The 22,543-nt window shown below is 36.3% G+C and overlaps 1 protein-coding gene across 3 annotated transcripts in view; it reads right to left on the bottom strand.

Annotated features, from left to right (window-relative positions):
- HS3ST5 (heparan sulfate-glucosamine 3-sulfotransferase 5) overlaps positions 1–22,543 on the bottom strand; it is a 191,598-nt gene that overhangs the window by 81,596 nt on the left and 87,459 nt on the right. For all 3 annotated transcript variants that reach the window (XM_085217444.1, XM_085217445.1, XM_085217442.1), the window contains exon 2: positions 10,397–10,603. The gene's annotated coding sequence lies outside the window, so the exon portion shown is untranslated. The remainder of the gene's footprint in view (positions 1–10,396; positions 10,604–22,543) is intronic.

Here is a 22,543-nt window from a genome sequence, read left to right as displayed (position 1 = left end):
GAAGAACTCATTAATAAATAATGTTCTGCTAGGTTAACAAATAAAGCTGGATACATTGGCAACATCCAGAAGTAAATGACAGCATGCATGCAGCCAAGTAAGTTGCTAAAATGCAATTGTGCCATTTCCTCAGTGTGTTTGGCAAAGCCAATCACAACGCTGTGCAAATAAAAGCACTGCAGCATATATGCATGGACTTTCAGTTATAATCTTACCTGACAATTTTTATTTGCACTCTGTGCACTTGAAGGGTTGGTAAACAAGCATTCATGACAGTGACAAAGAGACATTTATATTTTGTTCAGCTTTGCTGAGAGATCGCTGCTGCCTGGAGTTTCAAAGGAAAAGACCTCTTGTATTCATTGACTTATGCATCTTGCCATTCCTGTGTCAAAGCTACAAGCCTGATACATTTTACCGCAGACACGTTTGAATTAGAGCATTCAAGGCTGTGTCAATATTTCCATCTATCCTTTCTTTCTAAGGTTAAACATGCCGGTAAATTTTGAATCAAAGTCTGAGCAGAGCTTCTAGCAGCCTAGGGTCAGTGCCACAACTCCCATCAGCTTCAGCTACAGTAGGATTTCATGTTGGAAACCAGACCAGAACTGTGGCAAATTGAGGGTCTGGATTTATTCTCTGTCCTCCGTCATGACACCCTTCTCAGTTAAATGCCAAAGCTGGGACATGGGCGTCACCCTAAGCTCCCACTGTACTCAATCAAGAGATGAATGTTTCCAGAATGTGATTCAGATCTGGGCTGCTGATTACAGAATCAGCTTAAAATGAGCAGTTCTCAATTTAGAGACTTCTGCTACAAGATTATGCTTCTAAGCAGAAAAACTCCTTAGTCCCTCCAATGAGGCCAAGTAACAGATTGCACAATTCAAGTTTGGGCCTGTGAGATTTACGCAGTTTGTCAGGAGAGAAAAAAAAAAATAGAGAGAGAAAGAAAATGTTTACTTACTTTATTTTTAGCTTGTACTGGAGTTATGGTCATATTCTGAATAAAGGATTCATGAGACTTAGAAGACAAAGAATACAAATGCAGGTCTTCAATTCTCCACTCCATTTTTTTTAAATACAGAAATTCCACATTCCCCTATGTTAGTTCACTGTTTTAAATAATACAACTGTCTGATTTAAAAGAAAAATATTTTACACCAAATACTTACTGGAGAAACACATTTCTGCATATTTAGAATGCTTAGAAAAATGAGTTTCTATATTATACCTGACTGAGCTGCCAGGCTCCAAGACTTACTGTGATTTAGAGAATCACATGAAGATACAATATCTTCTGAAAATGTCATAAAATCTCTGATACATGAGGTGCCACAACTATTTAGGTGGTGCAAACTCATCTTTCTAGCAATATAAAAGTCTCTCTCTCTTTTTTTTTTTTTTTTTAAACATACAATTCAAATTCATGTCATTTTTTCAGACTGAGAATCATCAAGTTGAGAAGACGTAAATTTTGGATTTTACAAAAAAGTGCAAAAATAGAAAAGCTTTTTTTTTTTTTTTTTAACATCCAAAGATTTAAGTTATTCAGGCATCCAAAATACTAAATAAGTGTCTATGCTATAGAACAGTGAGCAGAGGCAGAGAGTTTATGGTCAATTTATTTTTCATATTTTTTTTCCATTTAACAATGAACACCATTGCCATCCAACATAAAAGAATACAAATACATGGGCGTCAGTTAGTGAAAAATTAAGCAGTGAAGTGTTGTAATGAATACATTTCCTATTTGTAATTCTCTGGGTTCACAAACTCTGCTGTGTTGGAAAGTAGACTTGGTGTTGGGCACCTCTGAAATTGAGGGACATGTAGATTATAGAATCCAGACCCAGTTGCTTTTTATTGTTATATTTACTTGGCTAGTGCCAAATTTTAAATTCAAAAGGAGTTATTAAAGAACGGCAACAATAAAGCAAAAATGAAAAAACAATATGGGCAGAGGGAATCAGAAACTGTTTTTAAAATTTTTCACTGTTCTGTCACATCTATATGTATATGTATATCTATTTGCAAGACCATATGGACAGACCTGGAAAGTCTCAACTTTACTCATCTATTTTTGATATCAGTTGTCCAGCTTCAATAAAGCCTGTTTATTGGGCAACTCACCCAGGACATTTGGCTTGAAGATCTGAATGAAGAACTGACCCTAAATACTCAAACTAGGCAAAACTTGGCTATGTTCTCGAGTGAGCAGCACCAGACCATTAAGAAACCTTCAGGATTTGGTCAATGCCCAACAAAAATTTTGGAGGGTACTTGGATTGTGACATATGAACTGTAGGTACAAAACAAGAGTCACTTGAATGTTCAGCATTTTGTGATGCATCATCACAGGATTTGTAATGATGTGAAAATATTTCTTGCAAACAAAGATGCCTGTGAATTCTGAAATCATAAGTGGACATTAGGTAGTCCGGGTTCTTTTTTTTCCCATTTCTTCACTCCCCTTATTTCCCCTCCATAATTTCAGTGGTAGGTTTCTGTATCTAAATTCTTGCAATTACTTTAGTCATATCCATTCTTCTAGGATCATATCAATAACCTACAACATATCTAAAAACATTGTCTTTAGTTCTCAAGGGCATTATTTTCATTCTAGAATAAAAGTGTTACAAGACATTGGACAGTGAAATGACTTCATAATATCATTTTCATTGTATTTACACAGTTTTAGAAGACTACATATCCAAGCTGCTAAAAGAACAATAAATTAAAGACCAACTTTTTTTCTAGTAAACTCTAAGAGGGCACAGCTAACATTTTTGAAGAAGCCAAAACAGATATTCACATAGCAATATGTGTATATTACTACGTGATAGAATCGCACAATTCATACAGCTGTAGAAGAAATTGCTGTATAGAAAAAAAGCATTATTGTTCTTTCATTTCCATGTATATTAATCTATAAGGTGAAAAAAATAGATAATTATATTTGTGCCACAGAGTACATGTCAGATAGAACAATCAAAAACAGTAAGAAAAATATTTTTTTCTCTTAGTTTACTAACTTAAAATAAACTTACAGTGAAATATTTGTAAACAATGTGAGCATAGTTTTTGTTTACTTGAAATAGTATTTAACACACTAAAAATAGTTTTTGAGGCACTATACAACAGCTGTCAAAGCAGGTTTTTCAGGCTCATTAAAATTGCAGTTTTCTTGATCTCAAGCAAGATATCAGCATACTAATAAGTGAGAGAAAACACCACTTCCTCCCAGAACAGCAAGAAAGGACACAGTAAACTTTTGATATTCTATAATATACAGATTTTATAGCTGAGTTATTTGAAGAGAGACCAAGGCTTTTTTTTAGAAATAAAGGAAAACAATGAAGCAGACCATGAAATAAAAATTCCCCATAGAAACCAGTACTGAAGGGAAATCATAGAATCACCAAGGTTGGAAAAGACCTCCAAGATCATCCAGCCCAACCATCAACCTACCACCAATATTTCCCCACTTAACCATGTCCCTTAGTACAACAGCTAAACATTTCTTGAACAGCTCAAGGGATAGTGACTCCACCACTTCCCTGAGCAGCCCATTCCTGTGCCTGATCACTCTATCAGGGAAGAATTTTTTGTTAATATTCAACCCAAACCTCCCCTGATGCAACTAAAACCATTCCCTCTCATCTTATTGCTAGTTATGTGGGAGAAGAGGCCAACACCCACCTTGCCACAGCCTCCTTTCAAAAAGTTGTAGAGAGCGATAAGGTCTCCCTTGAACCTTCTCTTCTCCAGACTAAACAGTCCCAGTTCCCTTAAGTGCTCCTCATAAGACTTGTGCTCCAGATCCCTTACCAGCTTCATTTCCCTACTCTGAATGCACACCAGGGCCTTGATGACTTTCTCATTCTGAGGGGCTGAAAACTAATGTTTTCTTAAATCTCCTAGCAGATCAAGGCAGCTCTCATATATGTAGAGAGCAAAACATTTGCACCTCAGCCACTGTCTTTTCAAGACTCCTGGCTGTTTTTTTTTGTTTGTTTGCTTTTTTGCCAGAGGCTGACCTGGACTCTTCTGAGATTCCCTGAGGCTGAGAGGAGACAGATAGATTCAAAAGTGAGTTCACTGTCACTTTATTAATCAGGAGACCTGGGTTACACAAAAGGTTGATGAAAAGAAATTGCCAGATTTCAGAAGGTATCCCTGTACCCCTCTAGCTGATCTGACTGCATTCAGAATTAATGATTATCCCTCATGGTTCTCATACTGAAATGGAAGAAATTCTGCATTGTTTCCATGCCTCCTCTAACAAGCTCTGTCCGTTAAGTACACATCTAGTAATATAAACACAATTTAGAAAAACAAATGCTTTTTTCATGGTAGTAACAAGTATGGAATGGTTATACAAATACAAATTGAATTGGTATGTGCAGTTTTACACCTTTTATTTTATTTCTAGCAATAACTGAATATTCCTACTAATGCCTCACAACTGTGCACTGAGCTTTCTACACAGCTTTTAATGGAGAATATGTAAAATTGTTTTTATAAAGTGAGTGAAGCTGTGATACAGCTGTCAAGTCAGTGAAGAGACAGCAAGGACAGATTACCAGAAGGAAAATGTTTTAGGAAAATATTTCATTGTAAGGCCCAAGTACTAGCTACTGTTCATATATGCAAAACATATAGGGAACAAACAGGATGACCAGAGTTCTTCCCAAAGACATCTTCAATTTGAGTCAGAACTTTTCTGGCATGTCTCTACCCAAAATCAGGCATGAAAAGCAAAAAGCTAATGGCTTGTTGTTCTGCCTGGGAAAAGGTGCAAGTTGTCAGTGAATATTAACAGTCTTTCAGTTGTTTCTCCTCCATAAAGATGTTCATAACTTTTCACTGATGTTTGGAAACATGTTCAGAGACTTGATGCATCCTGGAATCAGGGAAATTTGAGGCCAAAAGCATCATATTAATAGTATTCAGATGTAGCCTTGTGTGGGAGATTCTTAACTAGCAGATTTCATGCATGTTTTCCTTCTGATAGACTCCTTCTGATAGACAATTACTGCTGTGACTTGGGCGCTTCAGTGGTTAGGGATGTTCATATGACCTTCTAGTAATTAAATTACCTTTCACCATCCTCCTACAAAGTATAAAAGGCTTAATGTTAGCAGATATATAGAACTGCAGAAAGAAATAATTTTTGTTAAAAAGACTCCACGGTGTTTGCAGACCCTTAAAGCTCACTGCATATAGAGATACATTATGACTCTCTCAGGAGCCTTCTTTGCTTAGAGGGTTTTATACTGTTTCTTCTGGAGGCTGTCCATTTCTGGAATATGGAAAAATAATTATGGATATCATGAGAGCCAAAATGATGGTACCTTTGAGAACATAATGAACTAATGATCAAAGGCATATACCTAAGAATCTTGCTAAACTGGCTTTCTGGATCATTTCTGTCTTTCAATCAGTGTTGCCTGGATCTCACTCAAATTGAGTCTGAGCCACACGGTCTTCTCCAGGTGCCACTTTCCCCTAGGCAGTGCAACATCTTTGTGATAACTCTGGTTTCATCTGTGGAAAATGAGATATAATCTTGGGTGTCATCTGTAGGGCTTGCAGCAGCTTAAATCCAGTCTAAATACTCTTTACTAAATACTCAAAGCATTGGAAAGGGATGTAGAGAAAGAATTTGTGGTCCTGTGGTCAGACTACAGGTGCAGAATATTGGGAAGAAAAAACAGTTTTACCACTGATGTTTTTGTGTATTACTGGAATGAGGTTTTGTGTCTGCAAGGTATACAAGACCAGGACATATTCACTTGCCATTTAAAAGAAGAAGAAAGATAAATCAAACTCTTCTTTATCAAACTCTGAAATTAAAGTTTCCTTACATATTAATACAAATACAGGAGTCTGAATTAATAATATTAGCAGTAAAATCATAGAATCATAGAATTGCTCAGGTGGGAAAAGACCTTGAAGATCATCAAGTCTAACCACAAGCTAACCATACTACCCTAACTCAAAAAACCCTTTGCTAAATCACATCCCTGAGCACCAAATGGTTTTTAAACACATTCAGGATGGTGACTCAACCACCTCCCTAGGGAGCCTATTCCAGTGCTTAACAACCCTTTCTGTAAAGAAGATTATCCTGATATCCAATGTAAACTTAACCCGATGCAACTTGAAGCCATTTCCTCTCGTCCTGTCACCTGTCACCAGTGAGAAAAGACCAAACTCGCTCTCGCTGCAATCACCTCTCAGATATGGGAAGATGGCAATAACGTCTCCCCCCTCTCTTCCCCAGGCCAAACAGCCCCAGTTCCTTAAGTCATTCCTCGTAGGACATATTCTCCAAGCTCTTCACAAGCCTTGTTGCCCTTCTTTTGACCTGCTCCAGCACCTTGATGTCCTTTCTGTACTGAGGTGTCCAAAACTGAGCACAGTACTTGAGTTGAGGCCTTACCAGTGCCAAGTACAGGGACAGGATTATTTTCCTAGTCCTGCTCACCACACCATTCCTGATACAAGCCAGGATGTTGGCCTTCTTGACCATATGCTGCACAATACAAAACAAACAAATTAAGGAATACTGTTCCATACTGCAGTATATTTGGGGCATTGTTTATTTATCATTTAATTTTATGGTGAAGAAGACATTACTGACGGAACAGCTTTACTTGATAATTTTCTTGTTTAGTAGAGCTGATGTTTTAAAAAGTTAATGTACTAAATTTACATTTTTCTAGACTCATTTTTTCTTACTCCTTTCTCTCCTCTCTTATTCTTAACCTCTTTAAAAAAGAAATGATACAAAACAGAACTTCTTTTTGACTGTCAGAGTCAGAAAATTTACTTTCCCTGATGATTTTCATGCTCTACAAGCTTTGCCATCATAAACCACTTTGCATGTATTAAGAAGGAGTATTATATTAGATGAGGCAATTTAAGTGTATCCCATTTCACTTGGTGAAATTAAGCAGCTTTGCATTATAACTAAGTTGAGCTAATGAGAATATGCTTGAAGCGTGTGTTACCTGGAACTGAAGTTAGCTAGTAATTCAATACTGCAACCTATGAGTTTGTAGAACGATGGCAAGAACCCTGCTGTGAGGGAGATAGGAAAATTATTATAATATGCATTCCTAAATTGAATGAGTATTTTGCTCAGCAGAGGCCTCTTGACTGCAAATAGTCTGAAATTACATCCTGCTGTTTAAAATATTCTTTTTTAAAGTGAGTAAAAATGCCCACATTTTCTTAAATCAAATAATTTTCAAATCATATGTGACTAAAATTACTGAGAAAAGAAAACAATATACCCTTCATTTCCACCAGTAAAAGCTATTTGATACTGAAATTCTTGATAGAACGTCTCTAGAATTCATGGTTTGATACTTTAATCTTAATTATTTAATTGACTGGGAAATGTTATTGTATTTCCATGTTATCATTTCACAACTGAAGTGAATTTGTTTACAACTTTCTTATTTTGTACAAGGAAAATTTGAATATATTTTTCATCAAAATCAGCTAATGGGTATAACACTCAATGCACTAGTAGGCTAAAATATGCATATGTACAAATTTACATTTATATGCTGGCAACCCTGTCTCTCCACCCCAAAACAAAGTGGTTCTATTCTTAGCTGTTTTCTGGAAGATGTCTCTACTTTATCTGCTCCCTGAACTCTACCCAAGCATTACATGGGACTGTGGAACAAAAACATACTAGGGAACATATGAGTGGATAGGATGGGTCAGTAGGGGACAGGGCTCAGCATCATCTCCAAGCCCAGCTTTTCTGACACAAATAGATATAGGTTTAGTTTTTCTGATGGACCGTAATAGGCTAGGGGAAAATGCGATTACTCTTGTGTGAAAGACAGTTCTCAGGAGAGTCAACAAGCAAGGTAAAGGTGATGACAAGGGCAGAAACATGGCTTAAATACCACCCCTTTTCTGGAACTCTGAGCACCTTATATTGAATATAGTCATGTTTCTTTGGATTAACATTCAGAATTCTGACCAACTTCTGAAGTGGTGGATATATCACTTCTGTTTTTTCACTTCACAAAATATAGCTAATAGATATCTTTATACCACTCATTAGGTTGATCTTCCACGACATGAAAGTGCAAAATTTACCTTCCCTGTGTAAATGGACTCTACTCCCAGCATCCATGAGTTTGTTGTAGCCTCAAGACTTGCATTAAGGGTAAGTTTTAAATCTGGGGTTATGACAAACAGTCCCACCTTGTAAGCCTTAGTATATGTGTGTGTGTGTTTCTTAATGTACAAAGTTTCTTTTAACTTAACAACCTTGGTATTCATTTCAGCATAATTGTCGTTTGTTCATTTACACCAAGATCTCTAGTTGCTCTTGCATTCTTGCAAAAGGAAGAAGTTAGCTGGTAACAGAATGTATAATGGAAAATTTAGACAGGTGAAACACTATTGGATTTGCAACCAGTTATAGAATTTAGCTCATTTATTTTGATTTACACTATTCAAATGGACATATACTTTGCCTATTAAAAAAAGTTTTCTCTCCAGCCTACCACATAACTTTTGTAATATTTGTAGTAGCATGAACTACACAATCAGTGAAACAGAAGAGTAAACAATGTTTTTGCATAATTTGCCATCCAAATTTATATACTCATATAAATGATTGTGCACTTTAGTAACAATGCTGTAAGTAAAATGCCTACAATATTTCAACATTTCATATCCTAATACTGCATGGTTTTGTCAACAATTTCACTGAGTTCGTAGAACATCTAATTTTGTACATTTTATATATTTAATAGTCCACAGAAATGCATATTGCTCAAATCCCTCAGAGAGAAGTGCAAAATACTTAGATACTACAGTGAAGGCACCTTACAAAACTAACATAGCTCTTCTTCATATGGGAATATTTGGAAACTCTTAGAACTCTGCTAATATATATTCTTGGTCCTACTGAACTCCATTAAAAAAATTCTCAGTAACTTCAATAGATTAAACAAAACCACATTACTACAATTTTTTCCTATTCAATCAGGAGTAGACAATTGGTGCTAATGGGGAAACAATTCCTTTTGATGAAAGATATTTTTGTCTTTTACTTACTCTATAGAGAGAGCAAACATTTAAAATGCACACAGAAATGCTAGCTAGAGTGGCAGACATAAAGAGATTGATTAGAAAACTATTATTCAGATGATATCACTATAACTCCTCCACAAAAATGAGAGAGCGGTATTTAATCTATGTAGTTCTAATTGCATAACGTTTGTGTGCCACCTGTTTTAGCCAGTGCAATTCCTGAAAACATTTTAATTGATTGTGAAGATGATTTGTAGGAAAAAAAATATATTTGTAAAACTAATTATTAAAAAAACCATCAACTCAAATAAGAAGCTGCTAAGAGAGAAAACTGAAAAGGCTTTTACCCCCTGATTCCCATGTAGTGCAAATCTTGAAGAATATTCTGAGAAAGATGGAAAACAGATGGCAGTCATAGATAAACTCTAAGTTACATGATTGTTCACTTTTCTACAGTACATTGCATTACCCACATCATTATAAACATTGCCTTTTTTTTCTCCCCATAACGTTATGGTGCTAAAAGTCCTGATGTATCTTTATGATCTTGCTACATTCCTTGTCAGTTATGTGTCTGAGACATCACTTGATACACACACACACACACGCACACACACACATACACTACACCATTCTTCTGAGCACATATCCGTTTACACAGTGGTTTCTTCAGTATTTTCAGTCGTACAAAATCATGTCATTAAATTATTCTATTTGCGGGTGATTTCCTGTGGTAGCAGAGAGATGATATAATCATATCATAGAATATGCGATATTTTAACTGAAATCAACAAATAGACAATGCATTTTACTAGAATCTCACAACTTCCAGGAAATAGATAGTTGATATGAGGAAGTGCTTTTATTCTTTTCTACATCTTCAACATCCCTATGACTCCCATATGACATCTAGAGCAACTAAGCACAAATCTGGACAAAAATCTAAAGAAGGGCTGTCTTGTGAGCATAGGTAAACAGAATCTCTCCTCCTCATCTTTTGTCAGTGATAAATCAGATGAAAGTGATTGCCATGAACTAAATCCAAACTTAGAAGCAATATTGCAGAAATTATTTAAGATAATAAAGCTTGGAGCATGGATAGAGCTTGCTCTTGTCTGCCAGCAAGTCATGCAGAAGACTGTAAGTTGGACAAGCTCTCTACCTAAAGTTATTCAGTGGTAAAGCACAGTCTCAGGCATATATGTCATGTCAACCACAATTTTTTTGATCTGTAGCTTTGTACAAGCAACAAATTGAAATACAGGCTGCACTAGTAATGGTTAAGTGAATCAGTCCTGAAACTTTTAAGGAGTGTACTAACCTTTGTGTCCTTATGCACATTCAGAAAGTCCAATACATCCACTTCCAACGAAGAATATTCAAGAGGAATTTAACTCATCTGTTCTGTGCTCAGTCTCAAGAAATCTTTAGTGGTTACTGAATAGACCAGTGAAGGTATGAAGCAACTCCAGATATGCAGGTGGAAAGATCAGACATGTCTGCCGAAATGGCGTACAACTCACTGAGCCTGTACAAAAAGAGAAGATTGCATGTTATACATTTGAAAAAAAGAAAAAAAATACAGCAATCTTTCAGACTGAAAAGAAATTTTGTGCAGCAGGACCCCACAGGCAGCTCTTGCCACCTCAAGGTTTTGAAAGTACTGTCTCAATATCATGCAAACATTGACAGATGGGAATCTAGACCACAGGCTAGGGAAGAAGAGGAATGGGAAGGAAAATCACAGTAAATGTGTTTCATAAGAGTAAGACATTCATCCCCTCCTTCCTCCCCCCCCCCCAAAAAAAAAAACAAAACAAACAAAACATTCCCAAAGACAGAAAATTGTAAATTACACATATTTTTAAGCAAGCTATAAGAAAAATAAATGCTAGAACTTTACTCACAAGATATAATGTACTATACTTTATACTAGTACTCTGTTGCCTTTCACTCTTGACGTTGACCAGAAATTTGTTTAATAGCCATTTTGTAAAGCACTGGGAAAATTGCTTTTACACTGAGAACAATGTCAGACCTATCTGGGGAAAATGTTAGCAGTGTTTAGTGAGAATTGTTTGACTATTCTTGCCTTTTTTCTTTTTTCTATAAAATGTAGATATTTATAGTGTAACTATACATCCATATTGAAGAAATGTGACACAAACGCATATGTCAATATGATATTTAATTGCAATCTTCTCCCTCGTCATCCCCCAATTCCTAATTTTAGGAACAAATACATCTACATTTTTAATACAGTTAAGCTCTCAAAATCCTAGATGTCAATGTGAATTGCCAAGACATAAACTATGTAACTATTTTATTAATCAGGAATAAAACACTTCCAAGTAGAGAAGGATAATTAAATCAAAACTTTTCTACATAAACATTAGGAGGTCTGAGTCATCTGAGTTCCTTTCAATATGGTTAGAGTCTAACAAGTGTAGATGCTTTTGAACACTTAAAAATATATATTTTTTTGTTTGCATGTTTGGTGCTCCAACTGAAGAATGTAGAAATATGCAATGTGTATTTGTAGAAATGTACAATGTAGAACCTGTAGAATCCAATTTAAGTCTAGGAAAATACAGCCCCCTTTTTCATCTTTTTAAATTTCTATCAGCATTGTCTAAACTATTTACTTGGCTTTAGAGCAGTTTACTTCAGACCACAGTTGACTGTATGAAACATGGCTTGCAGTGCTCTAGTTTTTGTGTCAGAAAACATCTCTTCATTAATAATTTATCTGATAAATGGTTTCTGATTGAGATGTTTTTAAAATATAAATAAATCAATGGCCAAAAAGTACCAGTTTATTATAATGATACAGTCTTTTCAGCTCCTGCATTAGACTAAACAGTTCCCCAAAGCTCTCTTTTGATAGCTGTTTCATAGCGTTAAACAAAAATAACCAGCAAAATGCATCTCAATTACTGCTCTGTGAAATCTTACCAATGATGTGAACAACGCCTTTGACAATTGATAGGTTGTCTCCAGAAAACAAAAACAAACTAATAAACAAACCAAACAAAAAACAAAACCACCACTGAAGAAGACTGCCGAGGAAAAAAAAAAAGACCTGTAAGCAAAGTATACAAGTTCTCCCAGGAAATAGGCTTAACAATCATATGAAAAATAGAAATGTACTCCTTTCTCAGATGTTTGGAAATTGGAAGCACATCATTGATACATTCAGGTATGAGTTGTAGCATTAGATGCAAACATTTGCCATTGTTGCATGTATGTGTGACATGGACAATGAGGGAAAGAAATGGGATAAAACCTTTAAGAGGGAGCTCTTGAGCTCTTGTCTTATCACAAGTAAGTCATGGTCTAAATTGAAGAATTTTCAGATAAATTGATCACAAGGAACATAAAATGCATTTTAGGGGTTGTGCTTTGGCAGTCTTTCTTATCCCTGAAAATTTAGAGATAATGGAGGGGTATTTAAAAATACTTTTAGAGGAAATCTTCATACGTACATTTCCCTTCTTTCTTATAACTGTGATATATGAGGAAAGCACCTTACAATTTTCCAAGGCATCAGTCATTCACCCTAAGAATAATGTTGCTGAAAGTCTTACTATTTTATAGTTAATCTGTAACTGCAGAATGGACTGTTTTTCCATTAGATTCAAGGAGACTAGTCAATAATATGTTGACAGTATGTAGACTTATTTATAAAATGGATACTGTTCATTTTAAATGAATACACATATTCTGCCAAGAATAGATTGTTTTCAGATTTAGTAATAGTATCTCTTTCTTGTTATGTGATGAAATCTCATATTGATTATAAACAATAAGTTTTGGGAATGACAGATCTACCAATAAAGGGCACATTTCAACCTGCGGAATACATGCAAATATCAATATATGTAATTATACATAATCACAAATGTCATCAATTTATTTATTGTAAACAATTTAAATGAAGATATCTGAAGATAAAAATCAAATTAAGCTGTGGAATATTATTACTCATTCTTTTATTTATTATCTTCAGTGAACCCTTTGTGTTAATGAGAATGCTACTTATCTTCTAGTGACTTCATGTTTTCAATGTGCATTTATCCATTGTACCTAAGACTAGATAATTCGGCTGTGTATCCTTTCAGATTCATGCTCATAATACAAAGACTTCTCTAACATTAGGTCAAAGGGACATGTACACCCAATTTCTGGTTTTTCCCCCATGGCAGTAGGGTTCATTTCAGCAAACACTGGCATAATTAACAAGTAAGTAGTGTAACTGATCCAATACTTAAGTCTTATAGCTGGTTGTCTTATAAGCTAGATACATCCAGATATATCCAGAGTCCTCTTCATTAGGAAAATGTTTTAGGGATCAAACTGATTTATGTGATCAAGGCCTGATTTGATTTATGAATCGCTACTGGGTCTTAGTTCTCTGACTGTTCCCACTACCTCACCTTCTGAAAGAAGCCTGTTGTTTCACCCCTAAAGAAACTTGGGCGTCGTCTTTGCCATAGATCTCCTGAGCATCACTCCCTACAGGAGAGAGGGACCAGACCTTGTCAGGCTTGACACCTCCTGTTCTACATAGTTGTTCAAGCATAATCCAGTCAGCTGTGCTCTTCACACTCTTCCATATGCTCTAACGAAACACCTACCTTTCCTCCATTCACTTAGTTGAAAGACAGGATAGGAGATAAACTGGGCCTGAAGAGAGTAACTGATTGGTATAGATATATCTTTCCTCTCTATTAAGAGACCAAACAGTCACTCAACAATTTCAAAGCATTCCAAAAGCTTGTTGAATTCAAAGCAAAGGATATTGTCTCATTAAAAACTGTTCAAGAGGAGTCATTTGCATAGCATAGGTTTTTGCACTTAGGTATGCTCTAGGCTGAGATCCGTCCTGCAACACAAGTGAAAAAAACCCCTAAAAGTAAACTATATATGTATGTTAAGGTAAAATATGCAGTAAATATATTGAGGCATTAGTCTAAACTAAGAGAATGGTATTATAATAATGTTGGTTTAAGAAGAAAAAAAAGAATAAAACACATATGGGCTGTTTGTCTCAAAATACCTTGCAAAAGTGGTATGTGTATCAGACAAACCTCTCAAGAGCAGCTACTCTGCTAAGGTAAACTCAGCATAGCAGCCCAACTGTACAGCTAGCTAGAGCAGCTGAAGAACTGGCATGTGGTCTACAGAAATGAGTTAGTTTTATGAAGAAATCACTAGTTTATGAAGGAAATAAATAGAAAATTTCCTCTTGGGAAAGATTCCATGGCAGAAACAAGAGCAATGTGGATTTGTTGAAAGGAGAATACTTTCTATATGAGTCAAATAAAGGAGCAGCCAGTGCATCCATGTCTGTATGCAGAGAGATGGTTTTCTATCACACTAACATGAGAGACAGTGTAAAAAGAAACAAGGATTAAATGGATCTATGGCATCTATCATGTCATAACCCTGGCAGCAACACTACACCACGCTTGCTGGAAAGGGAAGTCTGCAACAGATATCGACCCTTGGAAGCTTTGTTTGACAATGAGAAGATGAAGAGGGCCAGTGGAACTCACGCATACTCATCAGCACACTACAAACAGACAAGCCACTCCAAAGATTTAATGACTGTAGTTTAGGTGCCCATATTAAAAATTGAAGTATTTGTTTTGAAGATATTTCTCATAATTTATATCTTTTTAAGCATTCTGATACTTGTATTCATAATTCTTTCTGAGCAAGATGAAGAAAGCAAAGTTTGTGTATGTTATCATAAGAGATACTGAAACTTTTCTCTTCAAAACCTGAACGAAAAGGAGCTAAAGTTGTTCCACCTCTTCAGCCCTCCTTACTAGATATTGCCACATACCAGACCTATCTGATTGAACCTGGAGGTAGGAAAGAACAAAAACAAAAACAAACAAAAAAAACCCCACAGTAAGGAGTTCTTCATTGTCATGTTATAAGTATCCTGTTTTTTGAACCATGAGCTCAAGGTCACAGGCCAATTCTTCATTATTTTACTGTTAAGTAGTTGTCTATGTAGTTCAGTCTGTGTTCTATTGTCTTAAGTTGAACTTCCAAATATTTCAGTTGTATGCTTGTTTGTTTGTTTGTTTGTTTTTTAAAGAGGCCAGAAAAAAAGCATTAGAAGGCCCATTACTAGAGCATATGACATATAAGGAGAAGATGAGAAGCCAGTGTTTATTCAGGCTTAATAAGAGAAAACTAGGGAAGACCTTACTGTAGATGTCAGTCATACAAGGGGAGGGTGTGGAGAAGATGTAATCAGACTATTCTAAAAGGTAGGAAAATGTGTAGCACTTGTCACAATATTTAGCACAGGCACTCTTCCTCAGTAAAAAATCACCATGAAAGTGGTCAGATCCAGCAGCTTGCTTGAACAGGTTACAGAATCTTCATCCCTGGAATTATTCAAAGCTCAGCAGGACAAGCTTGACCACTCTGTTTTCTTTGGAAAGTTGGATAGGTGACTTTACTGAGCAGGACTGCTTGTTTCTCCGACAATAAATACCATTGCAGAGTTTATTATCTTTCTGAGTGAACACACTGCAAATCTCAAACCAGATTGTATACACATGACCCAAAGAGACTCGATATCCTCAGCTATTCTGAGGAAGTGCAACTTAATTATTCCAACTTAATTATACTGTTTGCAGAATTGAGCTGACTTAAAAAAATGTACAAATTTTAGAAAACATTAAGTACATTCTCAGTGCAAATATCACTGTGGCTTATATTTTTGGGGCCTTTTCATAATTTTTTTTTTTTTTTTTTCTCCTCAGTTTGGGATAAAATTTGCCAAGCACAAGCAAATCATAAAAAGAGCTAAATTTTTGTGATGAGCCCTATTGTGATCCTAAACATAGGATCTATATAAGCTGCTATACATACACAATAAATATATTAGAACTGGAAAATACTGATTTATTTGAGTGAGGGAGCTGCTTCTTCCATCCATAGCTTCCCATCTCCTCAACATATCTGATTGGGAATAACATTAGCATGTTTGCAGGCAGGCAGTGAAAACAATCTAATCCTGTACTGAACCTCCTGGGATCTGACTTAATCTCCCTTGCCCAAAGGCAGAGTCTTTTGATCTCAGCACCTTGCCTGCAGACCCCTCCTCTCTCCACTGCTGCAGCTAGCACTGTGCCAGATCCACAGCTGACGGAGAGACAGAAGTTTTCCATGGGCATGCTGAAGGACGACTGCATAAGATAACGTTGTGGGTTCATATGCACTGTGTATACACAAAATCTATTAAAGCAGCCCATTGTTAATCGGTCAGTTGAAGAAATAGTTGAAATGGCCACCTTTTGGAAGTTGATTTTGCACTATGAGTGAAGACACTGTCAGCCATGAAGAATGCTAAAAAGTTGCCCGTGCTAACAAAGTTATCTTGCTGTTACCTGATTTCCTTAATAAACAAAGAAAGACATAACTGCTCTGTACAACACAACAGCTGTATATGAGACGGTGCAGCAGTCTTTATCACAGAATCACAGAGTCACAGAATGGCCAGGGCTGGAAGGGACCTCAAGGGTCATCAAGCTCCAACCCCCCCTTGCTACATGCAGGGCCACCAACCTCCACATTTAATACTAGACCAGGCTGCCCAGGGCCTCATCCAACCTGGCCTTGAATACCTCTAGGGATGGGGCATCCACAACCTCTCTGGGCAGCCTGTTCTAGCACCTTACCACTCTCATAGCAAAGAAATTCCCCCTGGCATCCAACCTAAATCTTCCCTCCCTCAACTTAAAACCATTTCCCATTTTCAATTTGCTTTTATGTCAGTTCCCATCCCTGCCCAAATGCTGCCAACCATTATCATATTAGCAGTAGACTTGAAAAGTGTCTTTCCCTTCCAGACCAGAGATATTCAGTCCAGTATCAGATGACATGGTTGAAATTTCACAGTGTTCTCCTGTCACATATTAGATTAATTAACTCAGCTCTGATTAATTAAAATTAGAAATTTATTTTATTCAACCATTTAAAATGCCAAATTCAACTGATTTCCTGCAGAGATACAAAGGAACAGCAATTCCCACTGCAATCTTTCATTATTCTTTACAGAGATACTGTGCCATATACTATGCTCCCACTAGAATTTTAATGATGTGGCTGTACTCATATTGGTAAAATTATTCTTGATTTACTTCAGCACAAAAGAGATCAGCATCATGCCTATTGGGATACAATAGCTATTTCCCATAGTTATACTTTAGTTAAGACTACAACCCAACCCCATCCTACCCCCACTCCCCAAAAGAAAAAACAAACCAACAAAAAAAAATTTAACAAACAAAAAAGCCTTCCTACTCTTAGATGGTCTCCCATTCTCTGTGGTTACTGGAGGAATGAGAATGGTATCAATACAGGAAAATAATGAGTTAATTGTTTCATTTTTACATGTATATATGATTTTCTTTACCCAATGCTGTTTAAGAAGTAGACAGTTCGAGAACTTCAGTGACAAATTGGAAAAAAAAAACAACAAAACAGTTCTTTCTCCAAGAAAGGGGGAATGGTTGTCACTAAAAATTGAGAAAGTCTGACAACAGGATCTACATGAACTCCCCAACAATGTATTCTCATTTCCTGTGTTATTTCCATGCACGTGTTTTTACTCTGGTGAAGAACAACTGACCTAGAACAGGCTGCCATCAGTTGCTATTTTTTACTTGTGATGTTTTATGAGCTGAAACTAATAGGAAACCTGAAAAAATATATAAAAAGGAGGAAATGATAAATGAAGATTGTCAAGGATGGGGAAGTGGATGACAATCTGCTTCTCTGAGAAAGAAGATAAATACTTGAACAAGGATGGTTTTTTCTACTTCTATGAATGCTTTCCTCTCTATTTCTTGTTTTTTTTTTTTGTTTTTTGTTTTAGTTTTTTTAGAAGCCAATTAGTGTAGTGAGCAACCACATTACTTCTCATGCATGTCAGTTTTGTAATATAAATTTGTTACCACACTGCGGTGATAAGAACAACACAAGAACTTGAAATGAGCAAAAATACTCACTATCACTTGTGATAATGCTTCAATGTTGTGCAGAAGTACTGTGGAGATTCTCTGGATGCCTCAGAGTTTTGGCTTCAAAACTTGGTCAATATGTCTGCCTCTTTCAGATCTAGTTTTCAGCCACAACATCTCCTGATTTATCTATGAAACTGAGTTACATGATGGAGTTTTCATAACTCCCTATGCAACCCTATGAGATCTTTCCCTGAAGAAGACTTTCCACTTACATTAATATGAATACTTTCAGATGGCATGCAAGAAGTTATGCAGAGACTCTGCTATTTCCTCATGGATCTAAATTAGATCTGCATGTGTCCTATGAGCTCGTGTAGCCATTAAGGACACACAGAATACACTATTTTTTATCTATTTTTCTTAAAACAAGAGGGCAATTTTAATTTGTTCATTAATGAAAGTTGATGTTCCTGTGTGCTTACCTGACTCTGGGCTTTACAGCTTTTAATAAGACCACAAAATATCATGGAGCTTATGATTAATTCAAGGGCACTGACAAGAGTGAATAAAATCATGAAACAAATACCCTCATAAAAACATCACCTTTCTAAAGCGTTTATGAAGAGAGAGCTCATGTTTTTGTTTGTTTGTTTTACAATTCTCACTAAAGTTAATTTTTCATTACACACAAGAGATTGTGTTTGGGGCACTATGTGTCCCAAAGAACTTATCAATGGCCAACTCTCACCCTGCGTCAAGAAGCAGAGACCACAATAGATGTCAGAATGTCAGAGAGAGCTCAATGTCAGCAAATGGGAACAGCTGTTGAGTCTATCAAAATGTTAATGCCAGCTCTTCGCTCATGCTAAAGTGACACTCCTGAACTTCAGCAAATCTTCAATTTCTACCTCTAGTTTTCCTGAAACATAAGGAGAAAGGTAACTGGTAGAGTTGAATTAAATACTGATCAACCATACTCATATTTACATCCAAGTCCCTGATTCCAGCTCTGAACAGCTACATACAACACTTACTAACACCTGATACAATGTTGAAGCAATGACAATGGACTTCAATAGCAAGCTTGGTTAGTTATAACCATATACAGGTACAGCTTGACTGACAAGTGAAAAGCAAGTTTAGTCTACCAAGTTTATAATATTTTGAAGGAATGTTTTATTTATTAGAAGAAGCATTTTCAAGAGTACACAGAAAACTATTTTTCAGCCAATGTTTGTAAATGTCTGAGTCCAAAAGTACTGATAGAGACAGGTGGTTCAAAGGACCTAAATCTTATTTCTCCAGAACAGAAGGTTGTGCCCTTGGGCTTCCTGTTGTCACAACAGGCAGATAACTTCCACTTATGTTTTTCTGAAGCTCATCTTGCTCACCAGTTACAAACCCTGTGGTCATTTGTGTGGTCAATTAATGATTTGCTGTCGAATAAGATTTAAACTAGGGATAGTAAAAAAGGAAAATAACTTAGGAATAATATTTTCTTGCACTTTGGAGGTCAAAATTTTGAAGATTTCATACCAGCTTTGCTGGAAAGACAGAAGAGTAAGCTTATTTGCAGTATATATATGCAGATGAATTGTATGTCTCAAATGAATATTCAAATAGACAATGTTCACATTCAAGAACTAAGATGTAGAAGATGTGGTCATTTAATTAAATTCCATATACACATTTCTGTTCAAACAGATTCATTTTCAAATGTGCAAAAGGGACAGAGATGCAAGAGTTCATACTATATTCAAACTAACTCCTGCTCAGTATTGCTAATTAGGAAATCCCAGCAGAACAAGTAATAGTGTATAGAATTACTGGAAGTCTGAAAAACAGCAAACTCCAAACACTCCAAAAAGAATGTCTTAAGAACTCCTTATGCAAAAAATCCGTTCCATATTAAAGCATAGTAGCTCTTGTTCAAAGCCTCAACGAATGCAAATATCATCACTACATATAGACTCTGAGCTGAAGCAATTTGCCATAGCTCTATAGAGGTCAGTGACTATACATTGATTTCCACTAATAAGGATCTGACCTAAAAAGCACTACTTTCATTTACCAAATAAATGTTTCTTTTCTCCCACTTTCAAATTGTATTTAGCTTTTCTCCAGGGGAGAAGTAGTATTGAATTAACATGTAAGCACACTCAGTGCCTATACTTTGAGCCAGGCAGGATAAGAGCAAGGAGGACACAAGAAATTTGCAATTGTTCCTCTTTATTCTATAGACTGAAACATTCAGTGTCATGGAGACGAAGAGAGAGCAACACGGAAAGTGTACTGCAGAAAAAAAATAAATCACAATTGTTGTAAAGAAAACTTGTGTCAGTAACTAGGACACAAGTTACAAATACAGTTACAAATAAAGTGATTTTCTCCTGTTATTAGCATTTTGAAATAAAGAGTAATAGCAAAGTGTTTACTTAGGATGGTAGAATCACAGAAACATAGTATATCCTGAGCTGGAAAGGGCCCATTATGACAGAGCAACTTCATTAATGAGGAATGTGCCTTGATTTCATCTATGCAAATTTCAACAAGGCCTTTGACACAGTCCCCTATAAGATCTTTTTTTTTTTTCAGCCCTGCAGATAAGGATTTGGAGATAGATGGTAACCTGGACACAAGCCAGAATTGCCCTCACAGCCCAGAAAGCCAATCGTATCCTGAGCTTCTTCAAAAGATCCAGCAGGTTGAAGAAGGTGATCCTGCCCCTCTACTCTGTACTGGTGAGACCTCACCTCAAGTACTGCATCCAGATGTATAGTCCTCAGGAGAGACACAGACTTGGTGGAATGCATTCAGATAAGGGACACAAAAATGATTTCAGGGATGGAATACCTTCCCTATGAAGCCAGGCTAAGAGATCTGGGAGCATTCAGCCTGGAGAAGGGAAGGCTCCAGGGAGACTTAATAGTGGCCTTCCAATGTTTAAAGATGCGTCTATAAGAAAGAAGAGGATAGATTCTTCAGCAGAGCCTATTGGAGTAGGACAAGGCAAAATGATTTCAAACTATAAGAAAAATAGATCTGATATAAGGAAGAAGGTTTTTTATGTTAAATGCAGTGAAGCACTGGAACAGGTTGCCCAGAGAGGTGGTAGATTCTCCATCCCACAAGACCTAGCTATAGATGTCCTTGTTCATTGCAGGGGTATCAGACTAGATGATCTGTAAAGATCCAACTCAAACAAATCTATGATTCTATTCTATGATTGCATTCAACTCTTGGCTCCACACAGGACCACCCAAAATTCAAACTCAATATCTGAAAGCACTGCCCAAACTTTTCATGAACTCCAGCATGTTGGTGCCATGACCATTGCCCTGGGGGGCTTGTTTCCTGTACCCAGTCACACTCTTGATGAAGAACCTTTTCCTAAAATCCACCTGGCCCTCTTCTGTTGCAGCTCCATGCCATCCCTTCAGGTCTTGCCTATTACCGGATAGATAAGATCAGTGTGTGCCCCTCCATTCCTCTCTGTAGAAGTTTTGTAGATCTTTTGACTCAATACACAAAAACTTTTTTCAGAATTAACTTTTGGGGAAATAAATTTAATTGGAATAATTAAAGTAATTCATAATATAGTCTGCTGTTTGAGTGAGATTCCTTTTGTTTCTATCAAAATACTACATTTTTCTGTTTTTCTATAAGAAGTACAGTATACAGCTTTTCTTAAGAAGAACGATGAATGACCCAGAGTCATTTTTGAGGTAGCATTCCTACAATTATCCTCTGGATTTTACATTTAGAATATTATCTTGACACTAGACACTAGAAAAGAAGCTTTTCTGTAGTTTTCCTATAGTAAACTTAGAACTCTATGCTTACAGAAAAAAACTAAGCTGAAAAGAGAAAAGAGGCTTCATACAGAAGTTCCATAAAAAGAACCCTTTTAAAGTTCTTATTTTCTCTATCGTAATTTCATTTTGGGTTCCTTTTCCAAAACACAGCACTTGTTGAATGACTTACTTGACACTGCCACCCAATTCAGAACACAAAAGCTACTCACAGGGAGGCTCCTTATGTTAGCAGAAGTTTTAAGTAGGACATATTCTCCTCACTTCCTTACCGAAGTGAGTAAAGCCCCAGGCGCCCAATGCACAAATGCCCACTTCTTGTCAAAGGTACTGAGTTTGTTTAGAAGCTAGAAATCTACCATAGCTAGTAATCATGGTTATGTCTGTATGTAATAAAATGCTTTCTTTAAATGTTTTTCTCCTTGGTCATATCCTTGCTCCTTGACTGAACTAGAACCTATAACATAGTCAGATCAAAGGGTAGTTTTCATTTAAAAAAATGTTTCCCCATTGTCACATGTACATAAGTTTATTGTCCAAGAGAGCAACCTAGGAAAGTAATTGATGCAAGAAAAACTAATCTGCTTGTCATGGTAACAATAAATAATACATGAAAATTTTACATGTTTTTCTTCGTTGATCAGTAATACAAAGAAGACTCTT

This window comes from Meleagris gallopavo, chromosome 2 (genome assembly GCF_905368555.1).
Source record: "Meleagris gallopavo chromosome 2, MGAL_WU_HG_1.1, whole genome shotgun sequence".
Lineage (NCBI taxonomy): Eukaryota > Metazoa > Chordata > Aves > Galliformes > Phasianidae > Meleagris > Meleagris gallopavo.
Note: the sequence above shows the minus strand (reverse complement) of the source record. Positions and strands in the feature narration are given on the sequence as shown.